General features: G+C 48.7%; 1 protein-coding gene across 2 annotated transcripts in view; it reads right to left on the bottom strand.

The window, feature by feature from the left end:
* The window catches only part of LOC119456377 (ETS-like protein pointed), a 180,678-nt gene extending 179,216 nt beyond the window's left edge, over positions 1–1,462 (bottom strand). For both annotated transcript variants that reach the window (XM_037718095.2, XM_037718096.2), the window contains exon 1: positions 956–1,462. The gene's annotated coding sequence lies outside the window, so the exon portion shown is untranslated. The remainder of the gene's footprint in view (positions 1–955) is intronic.
* Between the last annotated feature and the right edge of the window lie 21,502 nt (positions 1,463–22,964).

The raw sequence follows: 22,964 nt of genomic DNA, 5'->3' as shown, positions 1-22,964 counted from the left end.
AGCCCTTTACGCTGTGGTTTGTACGTTAATATGAGATAACCATGTGTGTGGATTCCTGAGAATGAGGGAATCGGCCAAAAGCCTACTGGGCCGCGAAGAAAGCTGCGGCGTCGATGTTGATGATGGACTATGATGCTCAAGAGCCAGTTAAGTCAAGCACGCGCTTGGTTTACGGCCAATGAATGCGGCAGTTACGCATGCTGCGAAGTCGTATTGTCAGGATGTAATCGCACACCTCCTTCCGCGGTACTGCAAGCTGTTTTTGAATGAAGCTCACCGGTTTGAATTCAGGATCACAGGTGCGATGTCGGGATAGAGAAGTGCATATGCACACGTATAGTAATTTCTGGCTGATTAGTAGGGTTCGTTAGTGAAGCAAAATCTGCGGTAAAGTAGTTACGCCGGAGCTGTCTTGAAAGGGAGGTGCGAGCTCTTGTCTGAGAAATGATAGAAAGGGAGGTGCGAGCTCTTGTCTCATTTAGTGCACATAACTAATGAACATCATCTCGTTTGCATCAAGCGGGATCCATGACCCAGGGCGACGGCTGTACGTAAAATTCGACAAGGTCAACTATAACACATAAGATCACCAGATTGGCTGAAACAGATCAAAAGCCATAGCAGAGTTTTCTGTCACTAAAAACAGGAATAAGCATGTCACTATTTTCTCTGTCCCCTTGTGTGTTGTGGTGAAACGTTTCAATTTACCCATTGCAGCCCAATGACATTCGACAGCCGCTGTTATTGTAACGAGCTGTTTCTAATAGCACTTTCCAGCTGAGGTAAAAGAGCATAAGGGGCTAACACGGTGTGAGATATCACACCGCTGAGCTTTGTAACGTTAACGAACACATGAGAGAAAGATGATCGTTCTACGATGCAATATTATGTGCAACAGGAGGAGGCAACAATCAAAGGGGGTTGATTTAAAGCCACACAATGAAAGCCCACTCACCCAGCAACTTGTCAGTTGCCAGCCCGGGGCCACCCAACCCTGCCTTAGGCTTAACCCGCCAAAGCAGACAGCCGGGCTGGGACGTCTCGCCGCCGGGTCGCTCGTTACACGCACACACACACACAAAACCGACGCACGTCGGGGCGCGCCTCTCTCCGTCTCCGCCACCAAACGTTCCACCCGTCACCCGGTGACACGTAACCGCGGCACGACGTATTGCCGGAGCTTCACTCTCTCATTCCGGAACAGCTCTCATCCAGGAGTTCGGACACGGGGCTTCTGGCGTGGGTAGGCTGGCGTGTACGCTCCAAGATCTCCGACTGCCGAAACCGAGTATACGGCGTGGAAAACTGCGAGACTAGGCCGGGCAGGCGGGCCTCTCAACAGGCCCGGCGACGACCGAGGCACACGGCAAAGCACGCCCGGCGAAGGGACCGAAGCGAAGGCACTCAACGCACGCACGCACGTACGGGACCACGTCAGATCGAGAGAGGGCACCTCGCTCGACTGAGGCCCGAGAAGAAAGTGTGTGCGCGCTGGCCCGACAGCGGCGCTCGCTCGCTCAGGCGCGCCAAAGGGCGCGGTCCTCCTCTCCACCTACTCAGCCTCTCGCCGGGAGGACCAAACAGCAAAACAAACCCGCCGTTCGTGGTTGCGTGTGTAGTGCACGGTAAGTTTTTGAGCCAGCAACTTCTTTCTCCTTCTTCGTTGTGTGCTCTCTTTCTTATTCGTCTCGTAAAGAACGCAAGAAAGGGCGAACGCCCGCGTGGAGATAAGAGCCGAAACCAACTGCGACGATCAAGTGGAACTCCACGACGGGACGCTTCAGCAGCGGGCGAGGTTGGGGCGAGGGGAGAGAACGAACGTCCCGTACGGGAATCGGAGCCTTGCGTCTGAAAGAAGCAACTAGTAAAAGAGGAAGGGGGAGAACGCTAGAGCAGCCGGTGCGGCGGCGCACGGGGGCGCTGCTGATCACCGAGCGGGCCGATGTGAATGAAGCTACGCCACGGCGGAGTCCATTGGCTCGGCCGAAGGTTGAACGGGGAGACGTCACGCGCGACGTCACGGGACGAGCTGCTGCTGCCACTTCGCAGAATCAGTTGGGAAAGCGAGCCAGAGCGTCTCCTCTTCCTCCGAGGAGGATTCGTCGGAAAGGAGGAGCGGGGGATCATCATCGTCGATGCTTCGTGCAGAGCGGAGAAGCCTAGGAGACGCGCAAAGCCGACGAAAGCAAAGAAACGACGCGCACCCAGTGTCGGCGAGCTCGCGAGAGCGCGCCAGAGAGCGTGAGGCGGGCATGGAGGGAGAGTATTTTAGGAACGCTCCCGCTTCTTTATGTTTGTCCGCTGCTGTGCTTCTGAGCGGCCGTTTGTCTGCCGTAGGAATGGGTCAGGAAGGTGCGAGAACAACCGGCGCTGTTTCTCTTCCTCTTTTATTTCGAGCTCGTGTGTGCAACGTCGCGCAGTCCTGCATGCCCAGCGCTTCGTGAATGGGGCTAGTGTATTCTTGCTTTTTTCCCCTCGTGGAGTTTCTTCTTCCTCTGTCGAAGGGCGATCGCACCGACCACCGAAGAGACAGAATGAAAGGAACTCGTAGATAGCTCTACGTTCGCTGCGACGGATACTGGAAAACTGTTTGATCACGAAAGCGTCATAACGTGCCACAAACATCGTCGCTCGGCGAGCGTTCGGCTGGTGCGCGGTGGAGACAAACGAGAGTAGAATTGCGCCTCCGGATGCTTTACTGGCGCGGCCACAAGGAAGAGCAAATAACAGAGCTCCGGGCCGCAGTTAATGCATTATGATGCGTAATGACTGAGAAGCCTCGTTGTTTCACTTGAGTCACGATGCATTGTTTCCAGAGTTAGCGCAGCTTGAATGTTAGCCTTTCCACTAGCAGCGCTGAACTTAGTCTCTTTTTGTGGTCTCCTCCTTGTAGTTTACATTGCTTTTATTTGCGGATTGGGCATGTCCTTTCACGTTTCTATGGGTTCCCAAGCTACCTGCGATATGATCCACGAATGCACTCGAACATCGAGTTACGCGTTCCAGACCAAACAACACAAATGAGATCCGTGATGCGGCAAGACTTGTATTTGCGTTGGTTTGCTGGTTCTTCATTGTTCATCAGGATGTGTTGTTTGGTTCAAGAACCTACACTGATTTGATCAGAACCGACTGTCAATTTTGGCGCTACGTACAGAGTCAACGCCCTGATTTCCATGGTCTTATTCTCTGACACTGAAATTCCCTTTTGTTTACCTTTGTCGGCCGCATTCGACACTACAATTTTGTTCTCACTGATATGTTTTTTTTTTATTGATGACTGAGAATTTATAGTAGCGAAATCCGGTCAGCACACATGCGATCGAATCAGTGGATCTAAAGCTCCCTGTCACAGACCCCGTGAACGAGGCGCAAACGCCGGATCAAATTCCAAAGCCGACTTATCAGCTTCCGAAAATAATACCACGAAAGCAAGGACAATTAAGAATGGACCCTCTGGTGCGCCAGCGAACGCTGGTTGCTGTCCAAAGACCGAGTCAGAGCCCAGAGCTGTCAAAACACAACAAAATATATTCTTCACACAGGGCAGTTACACACACACACACTTGCACACTTAGGCTTGACACAACATAATACAATTCAGATAGGTATTAACAAACACAAGAAAATAATTCACGACAAGCACTAGGAGTCCAACACGTAAATTATAAAATGAATAGAAACACTAAGTGTCCAATCATATTCACCCGTGTTGGTCTTGTCAGACGATCTCGGCGTAGCTCGGGGCAAATCTCGGAAGAAGGAACTTCTTCCGGAAATGCAGACGCTCGATGAACTCGTCGAATAGATTGCCGGGGAATCCCCTTCCTCCGCAGACGGTCAGTCTTCACGTTACATCTCTTTACGGGAGCGGTCTGGACTGAACACCCTGATGATTCTCGCATGGCGGTTATATAGCATCCACAGGCGTTCTCGAACTTTCCTATCGGAGTCGTGATCTCGTAGCATGGCCAAAGCTTGAGAATCTTCTGGTCTTTTCTCGTACCTTTGACCACCGCCATCGAAGCGTTGTCGAGGGGGGGGGGTGATGACTCATGCTGTTGACGCACGCTCACGCTGTAGTTATCTCTCTCGACTCGCCGGGTCAGAAGGTGTCTCGGCGCGCGCGTGTGCTCTCTCTCTCTGGTTACCGTCGCTTCGTCGATGCTCTTCTAGACGTCTAGGCGCCGTTGTTCGCGTTGCTGTTTGAGGCGTATGCGCTCTTCCCCTCTGTTGAAGTTGCCGCGGGGCCGGCGTGTTCTTTCGCTGGCTTGTGTGACACGCGGCGCGCGCTTGGATTACGCGCTCTCTTGTGACACTGCAACACACTTTAAGAATGTTATGCAATAATATTCAAGAAAACACAACAGAAGCGCGCACAAAAGTCCGCACACAGGAGTCCGTAATTCCATAGATCAGTCCACCACAATTCACACATCGCTTCACTCGCGATACATCGAATACAAACACAAGTCACACAGGTACTTGAATTACACGATAACACATCTCTCGCCTAACACACTTGTATTACACAATAACACATCTCTCGCGTAACAAGTACACTTGTACTACACAAAAATACATATCTCGCGTAACAAGGCAAACATGAAATATAACATGTGCAACAAATATACAAACTATGACAGGGTAGTTTACAGAACACAAACAAACACTATGTCCCTATGTCCATGATGCATAAATAAACTCTCGGTGCACTCAATCAAAACGCTTTGCACCATGGATAATCGCTAACGGTTCTTAAATTTAAATTTCTTGTCCTTGGTCTTTCGATGGTAGTGTTTCGCGTGGTTGTGAGTCCCGGTCGGTTTATTTTCGGAATGGGGCATGGAAAGGGGTTGGAAAGGCCTTGTCTGAGCCTTTGCTTGAGCTCGGGTGTCTGCTGCCGCGGTGTTCTCGTCAGCTGCTGATGGATTTCCGCGAGCTTCCTCGATCGTCGATGATTCGATCTTCGGTGATTCGTTCAAAGGTTTCGGGTCGTCTGGTGCGCGAACTCCCTCGATGTTTCCTAGAATTAGGTCATACAGTGGGCTGTCCATGCAAAGAGCAGTGACATTCCCACTGTAGTAGGGGGTCTCCTCAATCTTCGCTTCGGCAAGCTTCCTAGCCGTACCATAGACTAGGTAGACCAAACTGCTTTCGCCCGTGAGCTCACTGTCTTTGACCAAGTCCCTCCGCACGATCACTGTGCTGGTGCCGGTATCTCGTAACACTGTGATTTGTTTGTCTGCCATTTTTCCTGCAAGTACGGGCATTCCCTTATCGGGAAATTCGGGGCGTTGGGTCATCACCGCATTAACAACCGGAATTCTTTTTCCGTCTCGGAGTTCGACAAAGTCGGCGTTTACGTCTTCTTGATGTTTTGGCGGGGCATACACACAGGATGCTTGGGGAGCTTCCTTCACTTCGTTGCGACATGTATCGGCTTTGTGCCCCGTTCGCCCACATTTAAAACATTTGACATCAATGGGACGCATGAAAATTGCTACGGCAGTTGCTAGCATGATGGCCCAGTCGGTTACAGAGATAACACCTAGGAACAGGCTTCGGAGGGTTTCTCCTTTCATCGGATGCCGGTTTCTTTGCGTCCTCTGGCTCCCCTTTTCTGATCTTGGAGAGATTGGTGCCTCCCTGTGCTTCCAAAAATTGGTCTGCCAATTCCAACATATCTCGAAGCGATTTAGCTTTCCTTTCAGATAGAGTGACAGGCTCGGGTGACAACTGATGAGGAACTGCTCCTTGATCAGAAGCTCTCTAAGCGCACCGTACTCCTGTGCAATCTGTGAAAGTTCGGTCCACCTATCAAAATAGTGGCTAAGCCGCGCAGCAAATTGCATGGCAGTCTCGCCATCGGCAGGCTTTCCGGTCCTAAACTTATATCGGAAGCCTTCTACGGTGAACCTAAATCTCTTTAGTAGAGCGGCTTTCACCCTTCCAGAATTAGATGCACCGATGGGCGTCAGCCTACCGTACACACTAAGTGCTTCGCCACTCAAACACGTGCTCAACGCAGTGGCCCATTGATGCTCTGGCCAATTCTGGCTTTTAGCAACTGTCTCAAATCTGTGCAAATAAGCATCCAAGTCATCTTTTCTTTCATCGAAGGCCACAAGCAGCTTGCTTGGGTTCAGACGGAAGCTAGTTTCTTCCCTTTCAGTGCTATCGACTCTTGGCTGAGCGGGAGCGTCTGTGCGCTGCTGCAAACGAAGTCGGGTTCGAGTTCTAACTTGTGCTGTCTTTGTCTTTCTCTCTCAGCTATTTCAGCTTCCCTTTCTTCTCTAATCTGTCGCTCCTTTGCTTCTCTTTCTTCTCTTATCTGTCGCTCCTTTGCTTCTCTTTCCTCTCTTCACTCCATCGCCTCTCTTTCTTATTTTTCCTTCTGGCTAACCCACTTCCGTAGTTCCGCTCCGGAAAGACCCATCATCTCACCAAGGGTAACTAATTTCTCGAGATCCATGATGCCCTTCAAAAACTAGCCGCGTGCAAGAAATATCTGCCTAGATTTCAATTATCGAACTGCTCTCTGGACACAAGTTAGCAAAACGTGGTGCAACACTCAAAATCGTTTACAATAGCAATGTAAACGACCCTAGGCTCTTTCTCCCTACTATGGACACACAATATTCACCAGAAAGGTCCTGTCGCGGACGCCAGAAATATTGTCACAGACCCCGTGAACGAGGCGCAAACGCCGGGTCAAATTCCAAAGCCGACTTATCAGCTTCCGAAAATAATCCCACGAAAGCAAGGACAATTAAGAATGGGCCCTCTGGTGCGCCAGCGAACGCCGGTTGCTGTCCAAAGACCGAGTCAGAGCCCAGAGTTGTCAAAACACAACAAAATATATTCTTCACACAAGGCAGTTAGTTACATGCACACACACTTGCACAATTAGGCTAGACACAACACAATACAATTCAGATGGGTATTAACAAACAAAAGAAAATAATTCACGACAAGCACTAGGAGTCCAACACGTAAATTACAAAATGAATAGGAACACTAAGTGTCCAATCGTATTCACCCGTGTTGGTCTTGTCAGACGATCTCGGCGTAGCTCGGGGCAAATCTCGAAGAAGGAACTTCTTCCGGAAATGCAGACGCTCGATGAACTCGTCGAATAGATTGCCGGGGAATCCCCTCCCTCCGCAGACGGTCAGTCTTCACGTTACATCTCTTTACGGGAGTGGTCTGGACTGAACACCCTGATGATTCTAGCATGGCGGTTATATAGCATCCACAGGCGTTCTCGAACTTTCCTATCGGAGTCGTGATCTCGTAGCATGGCCAAAGCTTGGGAATCTTATCGTCTTTTCTCGTACCTTCGACCACCGCCGTCGAAGCGTTGTCGAGGGGGGGGGGGGTGATGACTCATGCTGTTGACGTACGCTCACGCTGTAGTTATCTCTCTCGACTCGCCGGGTCAAAAGGTGTCTCGGCGCGCGCGTGTGCTCTCTCTCTCTCTCTCTCTCTGGTTACCGTCGCTTCGTCGATGCTCTTCTAGACGTCTAGGCGCCGTTGTTCGCGTTGCTGTTTGAGACGTATGCTCTCTCCCCTCTGTTGAAGTTGCCGCGGGGCCGGCGTGTTCTTTCGCTGGCTTGCGTGACATGCGGCGCGAGCTTGGATTACGCGCTCTTTTGTGACACTCCCCAATGATACAATGTAAATTGCATTGCATCATTAGGGAGCTTTAGAAACAGTGCACCCAAGCGTCCTTGCGTACCCATGCCCACGCACTTCTTGCGGTCTGCCGCAGCGTTGCGATATTTTGTATGCCCGCCACTTTGCTTCCCCTAACCGTAGATGCGTAAAACCTTAAATGTGCTATTGCTTCACGGCACTTTTTTCCTTTCCTTGCACCACTATTTTCCCAGCCGTTTCTTATTATATTTCTCAGCATATTCCTTTATACGCTCCTTCTGCTGTTCTTGAATCTCACGGCCTCAGGCGTGCTAACTAGGTTCACACTGATCGGTTGGATAGATACTGTGACATTTTTACAAACATTCTGAAAGCACTCAGCGACTCAAGCTGCATCTATTGCCGGAGGTCGTTGGCAGCTGGTAAGGATACAAAGCAAATCAGGGGTCAGCTCATTTCCTCTTCTTTAAGTTGGTCCAAAGAGAAAGGGGGGCTGCGTATTGTTTGCCAGTTTCCATGCTTGGCTTTTTCTCAAGCAGGAAGTAAGCAGACAGGCGATAACAAAGTGTGTCTGCGCACAAAAAATAAATAAAGTAAACAAAAAAGAGAGAGAAAGAATGGGCGCTTGATTCGTATCGTATAAGACACATTCTTCCTATTTTCAAGTTCTGCGAAGTTTCTAAAAGGGACGTTCACTGACGTCTCCTTTCAAGGAATTTGATATGTATCGACACTTTTCTGAGAACGATGTTTCCACCATAAAGTTTTTTGTTATATGTCTGGAGGAATTCTTTTTCTTTAGCTTGTGTTGTCTCTTGCGGGTGTGCCCGAGGCAGGATTGGAAGAGGGGGCAGATGGGAGATGTTAGCGGTTTGTTTGTAGGGAAATCAGTAGCTTTTCTTTTTAGCATTTCACAGCGTTGGTTGTGAAAGGAGTACTAACAAGACATTTTCAACTTGTCATTTGTCGTCATTAAATGAAAGTCCAAATCCTCTAAATGCTAGACAAAATCGGGGCAAGCGTCAGATCATCCTAAGAAATTCATAATAGCGGTTTTTTAGCTAACCAATCTCGGTTTCAGTAACTAGGAGATGAATGCGTCATGACGTCATGAAACGCTAGCTCGCTCCGTTCCTTCGTTGCCTAGTGCACCGATGTGCGCAGGTCCACTGAAACGTTATCCTAAAGCCTTTATTTTTTAGTTTTCTTTCAATGAATCCGGCTTCCTGACGACAGAACTTGTTTGAAGGCACGCCATGAAGGAGCAGATGCTCTTGTCAGTGAAAGCGCTTTCAAGGCCGCCAACTGTGAGAGCTCTGGTGAACCACCAACTCTCTAAATAGAGTGTTGCGATCATCGTCCGCTAAGACAAGGACGATGATCGACCGGGCACGATCCAGAGAGAACGTATACGGTCCAAGCTACGGGACCTGTACGGCAGCGTGCTGCCCAGCTGACCAGCCGCTGCTGAAGCTCACCGCCGCCAACAATAAAGGTAGACGGCCCGCAGCTATACCGGCAACCTACACGACAATTCGTCACCATTTTCATTCACACTGGAAACCACCGCATCAGCCCCGGGTTGTGAAGGGACTTATCCACACGGAAGCTACCCTCCTATATAGAAAGTATGAACATGATCGGCCTACAAGCAGTGTTTACGATCGGAGGGGCTACTTCTCCATCTTGCACTGAGTGCAACCAAGCACTTTCTATGATCTTGCAAGCGCTTTTGTTCTGAAAGGAAGAGGCTACTGGAGAGCATGAGAAGAAAATCACTTCCTGACGTACATGGATTATTATTATTTGTTATTTGATTTGTAAACATATACACAGGAAAGAGAAAGCGAGAAGCAAGGCTGGCAACTGGCACCAGAAGGGGCACAGCGCCTGCCTACTCGATAGAAAAGGGTACAGCTTTCACACAAGGGCCGTGTACAAGGTAGTTTCGTGGGTTATTCTCACTGTTTCTTTTTAGAGAGTGGATTGATCGACTCATTGGTGACTGACGTATTTGACACGGAAAGAGAGGCTCAGGCGGAGCAATTACCGAACAAGTCTGCCAGGCTAACTCCGCTTGTGGCATCATTATCATCACAGCCAGCGTTCCTGGGGTCGCAGGCGGCTACCACACGCCAGCGCAGACAGAGAAAACGCGAGTAGCGCTCTTGCTTATTATTTTATTTAAATGCATGCGTAAGCATTTCAATGCCTACTCAACGAGAAATTTGTCCGTTCGTCACGTAAGACGAGTGCAATGGCTCATACCCCCCTAAACAATGGCTCATACCCCCGTAAGCAAGCAAAAAAATGCAACGGCTCATACGCACGTAAGGCAGATGCTACAGGCAGTCAAGTGAAGCGAACAGTGCATACATTCATTGAAATCACCTATACAACACGCAGAACAGCATACGTTTCAATAAAGAACAAGCTCAAAACAAGCATCCGAACCATCAATAAAGCATTGCATACCCACCTCAGCAATAGCAGAGGTGGTTTTGCAACAGCTTCGCTGGCCATCCAAGTTGATAAGGACAGATAAGAGTTGATAAGGGTCGGATCATGTTCGATAAGGTTGTTAACGACCGGTGAGGATTGATAAGGGTTTCTGCTGGTCGATTCAAGTTTCATAACATTGATAATGACGCCGCGCTGCGTGGATATGAACAAGTGGCACAATGCTTATGCATACTTAGACAACTCTCAAAGGAGTTTTTGCGTGAATTCTTTATGAGCACGATCATCACCATGCTTGACGTTATTTCTACATACCGTCAGCAAATGTTAGTCTGCGTCAGGATCAGCCAGGCTAACATCTCCAGCATATCATTAAAGCTTGTATCTCTCTCTGTCTCTCTCTCTCTCTCTTTGTGTGCCCAAACGTCACGATCATGCATCGATGGTACCAGTATTTCGAAGCCAACTTAAATATGAAAATGTAAGTGTTTGGCAGCCTTCCCCTGTTAAGTGCTATCGTTTTACCTCTCCGGAAAACCCCATCATTCATGATTTCATCCTGGATGCATGGCACGTAATTCACTGCGCTGACGTCGTTAATTGTTGTCGGCGTTACATCGTTGATGTGGTCGTCGGCAAGCTATCGCTGCTTTGAACGGGGTGCCATTTATTTAGACTTTTGGTAATGTGGCGGCGGGGGCTAGATAGTGAAGCATCATGGCTAGGCGCGCTGCTTATGTCGCACCAAATCACTAGTTAGGAACAAGAAGACGGACAAGGTGACAAATGTTCCGGAACGTAAAAAAAAAAAAAAAAAAAGAAAAGAGAGGCAGAGACAGAAAGATGACCGAAAAGGCATGGCACTCTACCTTTTCTGTCGTCCTTCTGTCTCTGCAAGTATTTTGTTTTTCCCAATTCTATACCTTAAAGAGACAGGTTGAAGCGCAAATTCTCGCTCTTCACCTTGTCTGTCTTCTTGTTCCTAACCAGTTCTTTGTTACACCCTAAGCGGCGCCTCTATAACCACGATTTCGACTATTGCTTTTATTGGTCTTTAGTGTGTTATATTTTTTTTTCTACCGAGGAACGTAACTCGTTTGTTCTCTCTGAATAGCCACGAAGGAAAACAAAACAAGCATACGGTGCCGATAACGTGCGTCAACTTGCTCGTCAATAGGTGATGTGCAAAACATAATTGATATGACGTCATTCCGGTTCCTACAATCGCTTCCGGTGCTTGCAGCACACAAAACCATAGCATTCGAGATTGGCTTCCGTTACTTCGAGGAAACGTTACTTTGACATCACCTATTGTCGCTTCAGGTGCACGTTGACGGACTTGAGCTAGCGAGGTGCAGCTGAAGCGTTTGAGAATGGGGGCTGTTGCCTATGATATTTTGGTGCGCACCTTCGGGTCTTCCTCCGCTTCTTCTTCTTCTACTTCTTTTTTTTTCTCTCGCATGATTAGCCTTATTACACTTAAGGTGCTTCGGACAAGAGGGCAATGACCAGTATAATCACGAAGTTTGTATAAATTTCTATATAGGGGAAGTAAAATTTTGCGTGATTGCACATGCCCGCGTCTTGTAGTGGTGGTGTTCCTTGCATGAATGCGGAATGACGCTACGGTAGAAAAAAAAAGAAAGAGAAGAAAAAAGATGTCATACGCTGCACACCTAGCCAATTCCTGGTGGCACAGTCAAGCACACAATATTACGGACCATGAAATCTGAGAAAAGACTGAATATCTCCGCAGTTTCACAACGCAGCCTGGCATTTGCATTTCGGGACTCGACTATAGAATATGCTAAGAAAATTGTCGTCTACAGTTTTACTGGCTACTGCTACAGGCTGCTCGGGAATTGAACGTTTTCTGAGATACCGTGGTCCGTAAACGTTTTTGGTTGACTGTACGTGACAATAGCTACGTGTTCCTTACATTTTTTTCGGTGTTGTTTTGTCATTGCAATACACGGTCCTGACGTCGCGCATTTACCATTCACGTTTTCTGACAGCAAGCATGTGGCGTTCGCGTATCGTGTATTGATGTTCTACGCATTTTCAACTGTGGTGTATATGCATACCTGCCAACTATCCTGACTTTCTCATAAAGTTTATGGATATTTAAAAAAAGTTAACGAATATGGCCTTGTTCTATGATTTTACTAATGCTAAGTCAAATTTTACGAAAATTGGTCTCGCGATAAAGTTTTGCTCGTTGATCTCCGAAATATTCCTGAAAATCTGATAGGGAAAGGACACCAAAGGGATACCCGCTTCGAGAAATTTCATAAAGACAAGTTACTATAGCAGGCGAAATTGGCAACAGCAAAATGACTGTAAATGGGACTGTTCTTTTTTTAAACGATATGCTGCTTCAAACGATATGCACACCAAGCACGTGGTCCCCCTCCTCCATCTTGTCCCCGAATGGATGCCCCCCCCGCCTCTCAAGAAATTCCGAGCTACGCCACTGGATATATATCAGTGATCTTACATTTAAGGCACCTCGACGGGAGATAAGCTTTTGAATGATGGCGCCATTACTGAGCGACTGACAATATAAGGCGATGATATTCAATATCAGTATCGAGCATGAACTTATAACTTCAATTAAAAAGAAAAGGATGTTGGCTCAATCCTCGAGGTCAGGGTAATCAACTGCATATAATCTTGCGACTGAGTTGAAGCAAGCAAACTAAAACTGGCTGACATGAATCTCACCACTTCGTATTCTTTTCAGCTGCTCAGTAATGGTGATATCATTCGAATGCTTATCTCTCATCGATGTGCCCTAAACGGGACGTCACTGATGACATACATCGCTACACCATTCGTAACATTCAATGAGTTACTCTTCATAAGCAGAAAACGAGTCAATCCGATTAACACGCATCTTTTCGTCGTGCTATAGACACCAGCATGGCGAGAGGCAGGCGCTATCTGTAAGCTGTCCACACATTCACGGAAAGCTGTTTCCCAGTCAAAGAAGGCGGCTGCTTCTGGTAGTATATAACTGCGTTTATATGAGCCCGATAAAGTCGGCTAGAGTCAGTTAGTCGGCGCAAAATCCGGTCACCGGGTTCATGGAAAGACTAAACGGCCGGGCCGAGCGGCCGTCGAGGCGAGTTATGTCAACTCGCCTGTAAGGGTTAGGTTGACTCGTTCAACCCGCTTGACAAGATGCGTGGAAACGTGGTCGGGTCGGGCTGAACCAGCTAGCGACTTGATATACGCTGATATGCGTGTCAGTGAATAATGCCGGACAAAGAATTTATTTTCCTAAATGCCACGTGACCTGCATAACTATGTTGTTTTTAACCTTCGTGCAACAATCAATCGTAGTGCTGGACATGTCAGTTATAGTCGCATGGTGCACATGCACACTAAACTTAGTTGCGAGTCGGCGCTCGTTCGCTTCCTCGGCCTGTGTTTAAGCGCTGCCATTCAATAACGATTCGATAGCAACTAGCCCAACTTTCAGTTCTGTTGTAAATAGTATGGTTCTTTATTGTGTTTTTATTGCGATAGCAATTATATGGACTCTCAAAAGCAGATTTCTGCCGTCGGCGTCGCCGTTGCCGTCGCCGTGAGGTTCCGTATGACGTCAATGGAGATGAAATCGTCGCCGCGCGCCGAACGCTGTATGTGCGAGTGAAAGGGCGCGAGGGGTGCGCGCTTTCACGGGGCGTGAACGCACGGCGGAGAACAAACGCGCGTTCTGCGCCGTGCTCGCTTAAGGGCTGCAGAAGTAGGCGTCTCTTTCCTCCTTTACAATCACCAAGTTGGAATACGCTAGCGCAAGACAGGGGTAATTGGAGATCGCAGGGAGAGGCCTTCGTCCTGCAGTGGACATAAATATAGGCTGATGATGATGATGATGATATGTAGAGCTAACGCGCCTTCTTCCTACGCGCGAGAGGCCGTGGGGGAGGGGGGGAAGGGGAGGGAAGGGGAGGGAAGAGAGGCGACGTTTAGCTGCGGCACCAAGTGCTTATTTATATCAGAGGCTCCGGCAACAGTCACCAACGCCGCACGCATTTTGAGCGAACGCGGGCTAAACGCCGACGGCGTCGACAACAGTTCTGCGTGTTGCCGGTGCTGCTGCATGTCCAAGTTTATACAGCTGATAAAGCTAATATCATTACTCCGTATAGCTCTCTACAAATTTGCTATCGCAATTGATGCTTCGCCTTTCAGGTGAAACTGCATGCGACAACTTTTTTTACTGGGACTGTTGCGTGCCGTGCTGTCACAGCACAGCACCATCGTATTATTTGGTACCCTACGGAGAAGATGATTTCCACATTATTGCGTACTGCATTTCGTGTTCCCAGAAGGTCACTGCAGATCGCTCGAGGAGAAATGTTGTGTCTTCTGTTTTGTGTTCTTGTTAGTGACACCCTGTGTGACTTCCTCGAGCAGCCGGGCCTCGCCATCCGGCTGCTCTACGCATCGAGTTAATATAACCTAACTAGTAAACTAACTTTATGGCTTACGTGACCTAACACTGGTGCCGGTGGGCGGGGCTGGGTGAAAAACTCTCTCGAAAAAACAAGCGAACTATGGATATTGTTAACCTGTAGCTGTATTGTAAATATGTAAATGGTTCTCCTTTACTCTGTCCTCTTTCTCTATCATTTTACTCTCCTTCCCTCCTCCACTGCTGACCGCGGTTCAGGTGTGAACCGACTGCGCTAGACAGTCACTGCGGTCAGTAGTAATTTTTCCTTCCCTTCCTTTTCCTTTATTTATCTAGATATTTAAAATAAACAACCAATTACTACTACTGCAGATAAGGACGATGGAGGAAGGCGTAGCGTAGTGGAATGCTGATGCCCGCATCGCACGCGGTGAGCAAAGACGCAACGAGCGGAAGGCACAGGAAAACAAGCGCGGGGAAGTTTCCGAGAGGGGCGGCCCTGCAGCTTTGACGGTGCTGCACGCTTTTAGAGTTAGAGCGAATCGGAGTTCTCGTTCGAACGGCGGGGAGAAAAGAACGCTGGGAAGAAAGGCGCCGAGTAGGCTCCCCCCAGTAATAAGCAAGCGGCCTTGAGTAAACGATATTCTCGAGTTTTAGGGAGGAGCGCGAGGCACTTCACCGTTCCGAGTGTCTTCGTTTTGTTGGCATTCGGGCTTGTCGGCGTTTCTCAGAAGGAAACAGAGGACGTCGTACTAGTTTGGGACCGGGAACAAAAACCTTGACGGTCCGTGTGAGGCGGCACACTTGGAGGAAGGGCTGGCTAATGAGTACCCTGTGGCTTCGTTTACCCCGAATGCCAAGGATGTCTGGTGAGCAAACTTTCGGCAGCCGATATAGGCAGGCCTTTGTCGGAAACGTCGATTATTGTGGAGCCTTCGACGTCAGTGAAGCGAGTCACGTGTACGCAAACTAAGGACGGGTGCGTGGACATCTATAGCCCGCAGATGACTAGTGCGCAAACGTTCTGGAGCTTTCGCGCGGGGTTGGATAAAGTACATAGACATTGGGCACGTTATAGGATGGTTTTGTCTGTTTTAAAGTTTGAAATGAATTAAATAATACCACCTCTCATCGTGTTTGTTCCTGCAGACACTGCCACGTATGTTTCGCGATCGCTGCAAGACATTCACACCCAACGAAGTAACGCTTCATGACCCAAACATCGCAGTGCGTGCAGATGAAACACAGTCTGGAGCTGATCACAAGAACGCGCCAACCGTCGAACGCGCCAGTTGCCAATCGTTGCCAAGGTATCTTGGTGGCACACAAGACAAATAAATGTCAGCGCACTGAGCGAGTGCAAACACGAACACGCTGAATCACAATGTTGAACATTTATAATGGTTCTATTCGCGCATCATAAACTAGCGCATGCACCAATTTATTTAAGCATGAAATGCTTTTACCTCCCGTTGTCGGCGACCTTCAAGTGACCTTGAGCCAAAAGCCAGAGCCGTTATCCGAGCCCTCTAAACATTCCGACAAGTTGCGAGAAGAAAAACATGCCGGCAAGCGACAAGAAGAAAAAGTAAAGACAGACGCTGAGCGCGCTGTACTGTTGGAAGACGGAAAGCGGTTGAAGGGAACGGCGCCACAAGCAGCAAAAGACGCCATGCGGTAGACATTTCATGCTTACATCTACTCTCGGTTACGGGAGAACCATCAATTTCTTTAATAATCACTTTTATGATCAAACTGACGTCCGACACGTATCGCAGCCTTGTTGACAATGTGTTTATTATTTTTCATTTGAGGAGGGCACCCTTAATGCACAGTAAAAAGCCACATTCATACTAGTGATTAGGTGTTTATGCTTGTACCCTTTTTAGTTTGTAGCTTTGAATGTGTTTTTTATTGTAAGAAGTGTTTGCGTCACTCTATCCTGTGCAGTGTTCGTTTGTGCGACGGAATTACTGCCGTTTTGACTGCTTCATTTATTTTGTTTCGTAATAACGTTGTTTTCGTAATAAATAAGATGAAAAACATAGTGTTCACGGCACAGTTAGATGGATCGTATTTTTCAGAGAAAAATGTTTGATGCCATTTGCGATGCCTATTAGTCTTCGGACCTTTACGTTTAATTTCATCGCCATGGAGACATGATGAGGATCACACTTTCTTGTTGCGGACGGGACGTCGCTGGACAGCTCCGCTCATAATCTTTCTTAAATTTCTTATATTTCATCTTCGGAGAATCATGCATTTCGTGTAGGCTGCAGGGACACGTTCGCAATATGCTATGTTTAATGGTTTGTTTTTTACGGAGTGTTTGCAGGGACCTCTTAATACATATCTGTCTAAAGAGATGATAGTGCCCGAGTCGCTTCCGTGCACGCGAGTAGCGTTTGATTTTAGTGGGACACTCTTTATAGAAACCTCGTTTGTTTTGAATCAGTGAACATTGAGAATGATATAACCTGGTTTATTTTATTTTCTGGCTTTTAATATTTGCATGCCCGAGAAGAGGCGTCCACAAATGTACCAACACTTTAGAGTAGACGACTCATCTAAAAAAGGACACGCTGAAAGTTACACAATAAATATGATCGTTTCTCAATTTATCTTTTGCAAGAAAAAAATGCCATGCGAGTATGAGAAACAACAAAATTACAAGCTCCGACAAGTGCGGAAAGGCAATGGCGAAGTTTAAAAACAGAAATAAAAATTCTTAGTTAGTAAAGACCCTTTATACTGACCCCATATATATATATATATATATATATATATATATATATATATATATATATATATTGTGAGACGACGCCCGGGACGAAGGCAGAGCTTTTATATTGACACACAGCGTGAGACAGCCCACGAACACCAACCCGACAAAATGATGATGATTATGAGGATGGGTATATACACATGAAGACGATGATGAACTGCACAGTTAGCGCTCACACTAAATCCCCCCCCCCCCCCCCCCTCCCTCACGAAAGCGGCCGGTAAGGCAGCGAGTCAGAAACGGTCGGAACGCCGAAGATACGGCTTCAGGCGAGAGACGTGAACAATTTCAGTGCTGCGGCAACGGCGGTCAGTAACCGAGGTAACAGGAGCTACGCGATAGTTCACGGCAGATCTTCTTTCAAGCACGGTATATGGGCCGCGATACCTGTGAAGAAATTTTTCACAGAGCCCTGGCACTCGAACAGGTGTCCACAGGAGCACTTCGTTGCCTGGGCGGAACGAAATGACACGACGGGTCGCATCACAACGGACTTTCCTCTTATCCTGAATGGTCGCGGTGTGGGCGCGCGCAATTTCGCGGCAGTGGGCGACGCGGGCGGCGAACTCCTCTGGTAGAGATGTGGATGGAACAGAAGGCGTAGAAAGAAAGGTGGTGTCCAAAACAAAAGACGGTGCACGGCCGTACACGAGGAAAAAGGGGCTGTAGTTTGTTGTGCGTTGAACGGCAGTATTATATGCAAACGGGACGAAAGGAAGTATAGTGTCCCAGTTTGTGCGGTCAGGTTTCACATACATGGAGATCAGGTCGGACAGAGTTTGATGGAAACGCTCGGTAAGACCATTGATTGGTCTGGGGGTGGTACGCAGAGGTGGTCTTATGAATGGTGTTTGAGGCTTGCAGGATTTCAGCAAGAACATGGGAAAGAAATGTCTTGCCACGGTCACTTAGAAGAACACGAGGCGCACCGTGGCGCGAGATAATGGCTTGCAGTACAAACTCGGCGACCTCAGAGGCCGCACCAGAAGGAAGAGCTGCCGTCTCAGCGTAGCGGGTAAGATGGTCCACGGCGGTGACAATCCAGCGGTGACCCGCGGGTGTAAGCGGAAGGGGTCCGTATAAGTCGATGCCCACGAATTCAAAGGGAACGGACGGGCACGGCAATGGTTGTAAAGGGCCGGCGGGAAGAGAGGTCGAACGTTTTCGATGTTGGCAGGACGCACACGAACTGACGTACTTGGCAACACTAGTAGACAGGCCAGGCCAGAAACAGCGAGTCTTAATGCGGTCGTAGGTTTTATGAAATCCTAAGTGGCCAGCCGTTGCGTCGTCGTGAAAAGCTTGCAAAATTTGCAGTCGAAGTGAGCGAGGGACGACTGGGACCCATCGGTGACCGGTAGGGTGGTAAACTTGCCGCAATAATGAGCCATCATGAAGTTTAAACCGTGCCAGTTGTCGTCTTAAGCGGCTGTTGGGAGGACGGGATAAGCCAGTAAGCCGGTCGATAATTGTGCGGCAGTACCTATCTGCACGTTGGAGGGAGGCGAGGTCTTCTGAGGACAGAATGTCGACCGAGGTCACGAACCGTACCGGGGCCATGGTTGTGGTCGGTTGGCTGGGCGGTGCCGAACGGAGGGAAGGTGAGACAGGGGCATTTGGCGACAGCGGGCAACGAGACAGCGTCAGCATCTTGATGTTGCCTGCCAGACCTATATGTGACAGTGTAGTCGTACTCCTGCAAACGCAGAACCCAACGGCCGAAGCGTCCGGACAAATTCCTCAGGGAGGACAACCAACACAGAGCATGGTGGTCAGTCACTATTGTGAATTGGCGGCCATATAAATAGGGGCGAAACTTTTGTATGAACCATACGATGGCGAGGCATTCTTGTTCGGTGATAGTATAGTTTCGCTCAGCAGGAGAAAGAGTACGGGTCGCGTAGGCCACGACTTGCTCTTCAGACGCGTGGTTCCGCTGCAGCAGGACAGCGCCTATTCCATGCCCACTTGCGTCAGTGTGGAGGATAGTAGAGGCTGTGGGATCAAAGTGACGAAGCACTGGTCCTCATGTGAGGCATCGCTTGAGGGCCTGAAAGGCGGCTTCACATTCATCCGTCCAGGTAAAGGGTATGGTCGTGGTCAGGAGTTTATGAAGAGGAGCTGCGATAGTCGCGAAGCCACGGACAAAGCGGCGGAAGTACGACGCTAATCCTAGAAAGCTGTGAAGGTCTTTAGGTGTGTTTGCGGTGTTGGGAAATGCTGTACAGCAGCGACCTTGTCGGGATCTGGCTCAATTCCGTGCTTGCTGACCACGTGACCTAATACTTTAATGCTGCGGCTCGCAAATCGACACTTCTTAGTATTGAGCTGGAGACCGGCCTTGGCTAGACACGTGAGAACGTCGTCTAAACGTTCTAGGTGCTGGGAGAAGCTGGACGAAAAGATGACAATGTCGTCCAGCTAACATAGGCAGGTTTTCCATTTGAGGCCGCGTAGTACGGTGTCGATCATTCGTTCAAATGTGGCAGGCGCATTGCACAGACCAAAAGGCATTACGTTGAATTCGAAGAGGCCATCAGGTGTTGCAAACGCCGTCTTCTCTTTGTCGGGTTCATGCATCGGGATCTGCCAATATCCAGAACGCAAGTCGAGGCTCTAAAAGTATTCAGCACCTTGTAAGGTATCCAAAGCATCGTCAATACGGGGCATAGGATATACGTCCTTACGGGTAATTTTGTTTAGTGCCCTATAATAGACGCAAAAGCGTACCGAACCGTCCTTTTTTTTTAACTAGGACAACAGGAGGCGACCAAGGGCTTGCTGAAGGCCTTATAACGTTCCGTGCGAGCATGTCGTTGACTTGGTCTTCTATAACTTTCCGTTCAGCAGACGATACACGGTAAGGGCGGCGACGAATGACGCGAGATCCGTCGGTTTTGATGTGATGAGCGGCCACGGTTGTTTTACCCAAGCCATCCGAACACACGTCAAAGCAAGGTTGGTGTTTCCTTAAGATGGTCAGCAAGGCTTCAGTCGGGCTCAAATCTGAACTCACAGTGGCCCTGAGAGCACTGGGTGAACAGTCCGTGGGCGTACACTCGGCGAAGGAGGAAACAGGCGAAGCAGTGACGACACATACTGGTGCTGCGTCGATAAGCATGGCAACAGTGGACCCATCCGGCAACAGAAGTGGCTCTGACGTCGTGTTGTAGGCGGTCAGACTGGCGTAGCCGCGTGAGAAACGCACTAGACAAGAAGCGATGGCGATTCCCCGAAAAATGCAGCGCTGAGAAGGGGAAACCACTGCGTCACCGTCGATATTTTCGCTAGATCTAATGGTGAGAATGCGGGCTTGGCCGGGTGGAAGAACAAAATCTGCCGCTGTGACAAGGTGGGGCGGCGAGGAAGCGGCAGCGTCACGGAGCTCGGTGTCCGTAATATGTATAAGTGGTTGTCCGCACGAAATGACAGCAGATGCAGCTGACAAGAAATCCCAGCCTAAGATGATCGGATGAGCGCACGACGGAAGCACAGCAAACTGTATATGATGGCGAATTCCGTCGATGAGGACGCGGGCAGTACACTGTCCGGTAGGGCAAATCAGACTGTCATTGGCGCCACATAGGACCGGACCAACATGCGGAGTTTGCACTTTTCGTAGACGGTAGCATAATGCGCGATGAATAGCAGAAATGGCGGCGCCAGTGTCAATAAGAGCGTGACGGAAACACCTTCCACACAAACAGCGAGTAAATTAGCAGGGCGAGCAGGAGGAATTGGGACAGTTCGCAAACAAGCAGGTTCTCCTCCAAAAACTGCAGCGTCTAGTTTTCCGGATGGTTGTCGAAAGAAGTGGAGGCAGGACGCAGGGGTGATGAAGTACGGCGGAACGGAGACGGGGAAGACAGGATATATATCGGGGGTCAGTATAGAGGGTCTGTACTAACTAAGAATTTTTATTTGTGTTTTTCAACTTCGCCATTGCCTTTCCGCACTTGTCGGAGCTTGTAATGTTGTTGTTTCTCATACTCGCATGGCAGATATATATATATATATATATATATATATATATATATATATATATTTGAGATAGAAATAAAGGGTTACTGTCGTCGTTAGCTGTCGTCAACTTCCTATTACTTAGTTGGTAGCCAATATTACAAATTAAAGAAATTACACAAACTCTTGCATTAGTTAACACTTAAGAAAAAGTAAGAAAAACAGGTATAACGGTAAAAAATGAGAAACGACCCTAATCGTTGACTTAAGTGTCTGCTAGTGGCACTCGCACCTTGGCGTTAGTGTACTTTAGTGTAGGGCAGGAAACCGAACTCGGAGGAGCGAGCGAACGGACCTGGCGGGAAACCGCCACGCGGCAGAAGAGCGGGCGAGGGAGCGATGAGGGCGAGGAGGGCACGACGCGTAGCCGCCTAGCGGACGGCGCACGAAGCGGACCTTACGCGCCCCCCTTCGCTGCTGACGTGAGAGCGTGTAACGAGCGTCGGCGCGCAGCTAGCGCGCGCGAGTGAGCGACGGAGCAGGTGCGCGCCGGGAGAGGAGAAGCGAGAGAGGAGGGAGTGTCGTCACCCCACCGCTGTGTTAGACAGGCGTTCACTGTGTCAGGTGGTGTGTAGCCCTAATTAGCTTGTTTTTATTTTAATTAGTAATGGATGGGTACCCCTGGTTTAGGTGTGACGTCAGTGATGACACCACTTCTGGTCTTGGAGTTTCACGGGAACCTGTACTAATGCGGTGGGTATCTAAAGTGTGCAATTGTGTGCTTTGGTGTACGGCAATTAGACTTTCCTTAATTGTTTCTGATTATCCCTGACACTTAATTAGCTATTTACTGTACTAAACCTGTGCTCTGACGTCATGTCTATCATCAACCATAAGTAGAACCATCGATATCTACCTGTTTTAATTTTGTTATGATTTATTTTTAATTTCGTCCCACCTCTGTGACAAACCGTAAAGTCGGTCCCTAACCGGAACTTGCGGCGCAAGAAACAAGAGTGCCACTCGGTGCTCGTGCCACTAATAAAGGTTGAAGTCTCCCACGATAACCTTTGTATGAAGATATACCACCCTAAGATCCTGAAACAAGGTTCTAGAATGCAGATATCGGTTGCGCTTGAGCTTTGTTCAACAACCAACTTTCATAAGTTTGTAAGTCGTGCCCCGATGCACAACGTTCCATTACGCTTCTGGTTGTAGCCACAGAACGCGCTTTCGCGAAGATTCGAACCACCAGACTCATCAGATACGACCACCACGAGTTTATGAACAGCGGCGGTATTTTTAGAAACTCGAGGCCGCCGCGGTGCACATTTCGACGAATTGTGCAACGCGCGCTGTCTGCGGACAGCCCTGGATGCATTCGCCCGTTGGCAGAGGCGCGGGGAAGATCTTGGCTGTTCTTATTGTCCTTACACGCGCTGTCAGAAAGAGTGACAAATTAAGTTTGAGAGACGCCTCTGCGACTTTCCTTCTTTATTTTACGTTTGTAGCTCCTACGGGCGCCTTCAGCTCTCACCGTGTCACCAAGCCGTGGTACAAAACCTCCACCTCAGTAACTCCACGCAGTGCTGCGAAACCTACTGGTCTCTTGAACCAGAAAAAAATTGAACCAGAAGAAGGGCTCCTGCATTGTTCACCTTTGCTCGTTCTCCGCGC

This window comes from Dermacentor silvarum, chromosome 6 (genome assembly GCF_013339745.2).
Source record: "Dermacentor silvarum isolate Dsil-2018 chromosome 6, BIME_Dsil_1.4, whole genome shotgun sequence".
Classification (NCBI taxonomy): domain Eukaryota; kingdom Metazoa; phylum Arthropoda; class Arachnida; order Ixodida; family Ixodidae; genus Dermacentor; species Dermacentor silvarum.
The sequence above is the reverse complement of the archived record's forward strand: the minus strand, read 5'-3'. Positions and strand labels throughout refer to the sequence as shown.